Source organism: Lepus europaeus, chromosome 7, assembly GCF_033115175.1.
Source record: "Lepus europaeus isolate LE1 chromosome 7, mLepTim1.pri, whole genome shotgun sequence".
Lineage (NCBI taxonomy): Eukaryota > Metazoa > Chordata > Mammalia > Lagomorpha > Leporidae > Lepus > Lepus europaeus.
Window position 1 is genome coordinate 69897794 of NC_084833.1, and position 6538 is coordinate 69904331.

Here is a 6538-nt window from a genome sequence, read left to right on the forward strand (position 1 = left end):
GAGAGAAATGCCAGATTACTCTCAGAGGATCTCCAATTAGACTCACAGCTGACTTCTCTTCAGAGACCCTACAAGCTAGGAGAGAATGGCGAGATATAGCCCAGGTACTAAGAGAGAAAAACTGCCAGCCCAGAATATTATATCCTGCAAAACTCTCATTTATGTATGAAGGTGAAATAAAGACCTTTCACAGCAAACAGAAATTGAAAGAATTTGTCTCCACTCGTCCAACCCTGCAAAAGATGCTTAAAGATGTGTTACATACAGAAACACAGAAACACGGTCACCAATATGAAAGAAGGTAAAGGATGGAAACCTCACAGCAAAAGATCACAGGAATCTCAAACCATATATTAGAAAATATCTTTGGCAAATGGCAGGGCAAAGTTACTCCTTCTCAATAGTCACATTGAATGTTAATGGCTTGAACTGTCCAGTTAAAAGACACCGATTGGCAGATTGGGTTAAGGAACAAAACCCATCTTTTTGCTGCTTACAAGAAACTCATCTTTCCAACAATGATCCATACAGACTGAAAGTGAAAGGCTGGAAAAATATATACCATGCCAACAGAAATGAAAAAAGAGCGGGCGTAGCCATCTTAATATCGGACAACATAAACTTTACCACAAAAACTGTTAGGAGAGACAAAGAGGGGCACTATTTAATGATTAAGGGATCCATTCAACAGGAAGATATAACAATTATCAATGTATATGTACCTAATTACAGGGCACCAGCTTATTTAAAAGACTTGTTAAGGGACTTAAAGGGAGACTTAGACCCCAATACAATAGTACTGGGGGACTTCAATACTCCACTCTCAGAGATAGACAGATCAACAGGACAGAAGATCAACAAGGAGACAGTAGATTTAAATGACACTATAGCCCAAATGGATCTAACAGATATCTACAGAACATTTCATCCTACATCTAAAGACTTTACATTCTTCTCAGCAGTACATGGGACCTTCTCTAGGATTGACCACATACTAGGCCATAAAGCAAGTCTCAGCAAATTCAAAAGAATTAGAATCATACCATGCAGCTTCTCAGACCATAAAGGAATGAAGTTGGAAATTAGCAACTCGGGAATCCCTAGAGCACGTGCAAACACATGGAGACTGAACAACATGCTCCTGAATGAACAATGGGTCATAGAAGAAATTAAAAGAGAAATCAAAAATTTTCTGGAAGTAAATGAGGATAACAGCACAACATACCAAAACCTATGGGATACAACAAAAGCAGTGTTAAGAGGAAAGTTTATATCAATAGGTGCCTAAATCAAGAAATTGGAAAGGCACCAAATAGATGAGCTTTCAAGTCATCTCAAGGATCTAGAAAATCTGCAGCAAACCAAACCCAAACCCAGTAGGAGAAGAGAAATAATTAAAATCAAAGAAGAAATCAACAGGATTGAATCCAAAAAAACATTACAAAAAATCAGCCAAACGAGGAGCTGGTTTTTTGAAAAAATAAACAAAATTGACACCCCATTGGCCCAACTAACTAAAAAAAGAAGAGAAAAGACCCAAATCAATAGGATCAGAGATGAAAAGGGAAACGTTAACAACAGACACCACAGAAATAAAAAGAATCATCAGAAATTACTACAAGGACTTGTATGCCAGCAAACAGGGAAATCTATCAGAAATGGACAGATTCTTGGACACATACAACCTACCTAAATTGAGCCAGGAAGACATAGAAAACCTAAACAGACCAATAACTGACACAGAAATTGAAACAGTAATAAAGGCCCTCCCAACAAAGAAAAGCTCAGGGCCAGATGGATTCACTGCTGAGTTCTACCAGACATTTAGAGAAGAACTAACTCCAATTCTTCTCAAACTATTCAGAGCAATCGAAAAAGAGGGAATCCTCCCATATTCTTTCTATGAAGCCACCATCACCTTAATTCCTAAGCCAGAGAAAGATGCAGCATTGAAAGAGAATTACAGACCAATATCCCTGATGAACATAGATGCAAAAATACTCAATAAAATTCTGGCCAATAGAATGCAACAACACATCAGAAAGATCATCCACCCAGACCAAGTGGGATTTATCCCTGGTATGCAGGGATGGTTCAACATTCGCAAAACAATCAACATAATACACTACATTAACAGACTGCAGAAGAAAAACCATATGATTCTCGCAATAGACGCAGAGAAAGCATTTGATAAAATACAACACCCTTTCATGATGAAAACTCTAAGCAAACTGGGTATGGAAGGAACATTCCTCAATACAATCAAAGCAATATATGAAAAGCCCACGGCCAACATCCTATTGAATGGGGAAAAGTTGGAAGCATTTCCACTGAGATCTGGTACCAGACAGGGATGCCCACTCTCACTACTGCTATTCAATATAGTTCTGGAAGTTTTGGCCAGAGCTATTAGGCAAGAAAAAGAAATTAAAGGGATACAAATCGGGAAGGACGAACTCAAACTATCCCTCTTTGCAGATGATATGATTCTTTACTTAGGGGACCCAAAGAACTCTACTAAGAGACTGCTGGAACTCATCGAAGAGTTTGGCAAAGTAGCAGGATATAAAATCAATGCACAAAAATCAACAGCCTTTGTATACACAGGCAATACCACAGCTGAGGAAGAACTGCTAAGATCAATCCCATTCACAATAGCTACAAAAAAATCAAATACCTTGGAATAAACTTAACCAAAGACGTTAAAGATCTCTACGATGAAAACTACAAAACCTTACAGAAAGAAATAGAAGAGGATACCAAAAAATGGAGAAATCTTCCATGCTCATGGATTGGAAGAATCAATATCATCAAAATGTCTATTCTCCCAAAAGCAATTTATACATTCAATGCAATACCAATCAAGATACCAAAGACATTCTTCTCAGTTCTGGAAAAAATGATGCTGAAATTCATATGGAGACACAGGAGACCTCAAATAGCCAAAGCAATCTTGTACAACAAAAACAAAGCCGGTGGCATCACAATACGAGATTTCAGGACATAGTACAGGGCAGTTGTTATTAAAACAGCATGGTACTGGTACAGAAACAGATGGATAGACCAATGGAACAGAATAGAAACACCAGAAATCAATCCAAACATCTACAGCCAACTTATATTTGACCAAAGATCCAAATCCAATCCCTGGAATAAGGACAGTCTATTCAATCAATGGTGCTGGGAAAATTGGATTTCCACGTGCAGAAGCTTGAAGCAAGACCCATACCTATCACCTTACACAAAAATTCACTCAACATGGATTAAAGACTTAAATCTATGACCTGAAACCATCAAATTATTAGAGAGCATTGGAGAAACCCTGCAAGATATAGGCACAGGCAAACACTTCTTAGAAAAGACCCCAGGAGCACAGGCAGTCAAAACCAAAATTAACATTTGGGATTGCATCAAATTGAGAAGTTTCTGTACTTCAAAAGAAACAGTCAGGAAAGTGAAGAGGCAACCGACAGAATGGGAAAAAATATTTGCAAACTATACTACAGATAAAGGGTTGATAACCAGAATCTACAAAGAAATCAAGAAAATCCACAACAGAACAAACAACGCACTTAAGAGATGGGCCAAGGACCTCAATAGACATTTTTCGAAAGAAGAAATCCAAATGGCCAACAGACACATGAAAAAATGTTCAAGATCACTAGCAATCAGAGAAATGCAAATCAAAACCACAATGAGGTGTCACCTCACCCAGGTGAGAATGGCTCACATTCAGAAATCTACCAACAACAGATGCTGGAGAGGATGTGAGGAAAAAGGGACACAAACCCACTGTTGGTGGGAATGCAAACTGGTTAAGCCACTATGGAAGTCTGTCTGGAGATTCCTCAGAAACCTGAACATAACCCTACCATACAACCCAGCCATCCAACTCCTTGGAATTTACCCAAAGGAAATTAATTTGGCTAATAAAAAAGCCATCTGCACATCAATGTTTATTGCAGCTCAATTCACAATAGCTAAGACCTGGAACCAACCCAAATGCTCATCAACAGTAAACTGGATAAAGAAATTATGGGACATGTACTCCATAGAATACTATACAGCTGTAAGAAACAATGAAACCCGGTCATTTGCAACAAGATGGAGGAATCTGGAAAACATCATGCTGAGTGAATTAAGCCAGTCCCAAAGAGATAAATATCATTTGTTTTCCCTGATCGGCGACAACTGAGCACCAAATGGAAAACCTGTTGAAGTGAAATGGACACTATAAGAAACAATGAACTGATCAGCTCTTGTCCTGACTCTAGATGTACAATGTAATACTTTATCCTTTTTAGTATTTGTTGTTGTTTTTGTTGTTGTTGTTCTAGTACTAGTGGTTGAACTCTGTAATTAACACACAATTACTCTTAGGTGTTTAAATTTTAACTGAAAGGTGATCCCTGTTAATTTTAAGAGTGGAAAAAGAGAGGGAGGAGATGTACAATTTGGGACATGCACAATCAGACTTGCCGCAAATGGTGGAGTTAGAAATGTGCCAGGGGATTCCAATACAATCCCATCAAGGTGGCATGTACCAGTGCCATCTCACTAGTCCAAGTGATCAATTTCAGTTCACATTCGATGGCTCTGATAGGTCTAAGAGTCAAAGGGATCACACAAACAAGACAAGTGTCTGCTAATACTAACTGATAGAATCAAAAAGGGAGAGAAAGATCCAACATGGGAAGTGGGATACACAGCAGACTCATAGAATGGCAGATGTCCTAAACAACACTCTGGCCTCAGAATCAGCCCTTAAGGCATTCGGATCTGGCTGAAGAGCCCATGAGAGTATTGTAGGCATGGAAAGCCAAGACACCATGGAAAAGAAAAAAAAGAAGACCTAAATGAAAGATCTCTGCGAGTGAGATCCCAGTGGAAAGAACAGGGCCATCAAAGAAGGAGGTACCTTTCTCTGAAGGGAGGAGACAACTTCCACTTTGACTATGACCCTATCGGAATAAGATCAAAGTCAGCGAACTCTAAAGGCTTCCATAGCCCTGGCAACTCATGACTAGAGCCTAGGGAGATTACTGACGCCACGAACAAGAGTGTCAAATTGTTAAGTCAGCAACAGGAGTCACTGTGTACTTACATCCCATGTGGGATCTGTCCCTAATGTGTTGTCTAATGTGCAGTGATGCTATAACTAGTACTGAAACAGTATTTTTACACTTTGTGTTTCTGCGTGGGTACAAACTGATGAGATCTTTACTAATTATATACTGAATCAATCTTCTGTATATAAAGATAATTGGAAATGAAAAAAGCAAAAACCTGGTGTTAAATTGGAAATGGCATAGAAAATTAATTAATTTTTTTAAAAAAATATATAAGATCTCTGTCTTTAATGTACTGTACACTCTTATTTAATGCTATAACTAGTACTCCAACAGTATTTTTTTTTCACTTTTTGTTACTATATGGGGGCAAACTGTTGAAATCGTTACCTAATATATACTAAACTGATCTTCTGTATATAAAGAGAATTGAAAATGAATCATGATGTGATTGGAAGGGGAGAGGGAGCAGGAAAGGGGAGGGTTGTGGGTGGGAGGGAAATTTTGGGAGGGGGAAGCCATTGTAACCCATAAGCTGTACTTTGGAAATTTATATTCATTAAATAAAAGTTTAATTTAAAAAAAAGAACATTAAAAAAAAAAAAAGGGCCGGTGCCACGGTTCAATAGGCTAATCCTCCACCTGCGGCGCTGGCACACCGGGTTCTAGTCCCGGTTGGGGTGCCGGATTCTGTCCCGGTTGCCCCTCTTCCAGGCTAGCTCTCTGCTGTGGCCCGGGAGTGCAGTGGAAGATGGCCCAAGTGCTTGGGCCCTGCACCCTCATGGGAGACCAGGAGAAGCACCTGGCTCCTGGCTTCAGATCAGCGCGGTGCACCGGCCACAGCAGCCACTGGAGGGTGAACCAATGGTAAAGGAAGACCTTTCTGTCTCTCTCACTGTCCACTGTGCCTGTCAAAACAAACAAACAAACAAACAACAACAACAACAACAAACCAGTCCTAACTCTATCCATGTATTTGCCACTCATTTCTCCCATTCAGAATGTTATTCTAACAATAACAATAAACCACTAAAACATTCGAGACAATGTACTGTAGAATCTGGCAGTTTGCAGATACTACCTTATTTAATGTTTCTAACAGCGCTTTCTGTCAGGTATTACACTTGATCTTAGCCAAAAGGCCGAGAAGCGATGTCTTTCAGGTATTATTATCTCCATTTGTCAAATGAGAAAACTGAGGGAACTTAGAAAGATGGAATAACTTATCCAGAGTAAAAAGAGTGCAGAACTGGAGTGTGGTTTCAGATCGGCCTGACTCCATATGCATCATCTCTAATATCATTGTATTGTCTTGTACCAAAAAGTCCACATTCCAATCAAACTTGGAGAGTTACAGCATTTTCAATAGTAGTGATAGATCTTCTAAGGGGGCAAACATTTGTGACTGAAGGTCAAAAATTCTTAGCTATAATCATGGTCTGGACCTCCTGCTGGGTGCTCAGTACATG

The 6538-nt window shown here is 39.3% G+C and overlaps 1 pseudogene; it reads right to left on the reverse strand.

Moving 5' to 3' along the window:
• Positions 1-6068: 6068 nt before the first annotated feature.
• Positions 6069-6223, reverse strand: LOC133765024 (U2 spliceosomal RNA; annotated as a pseudogene).
• Between the last annotated feature and the right edge of the window lie 315 nt (positions 6224-6538).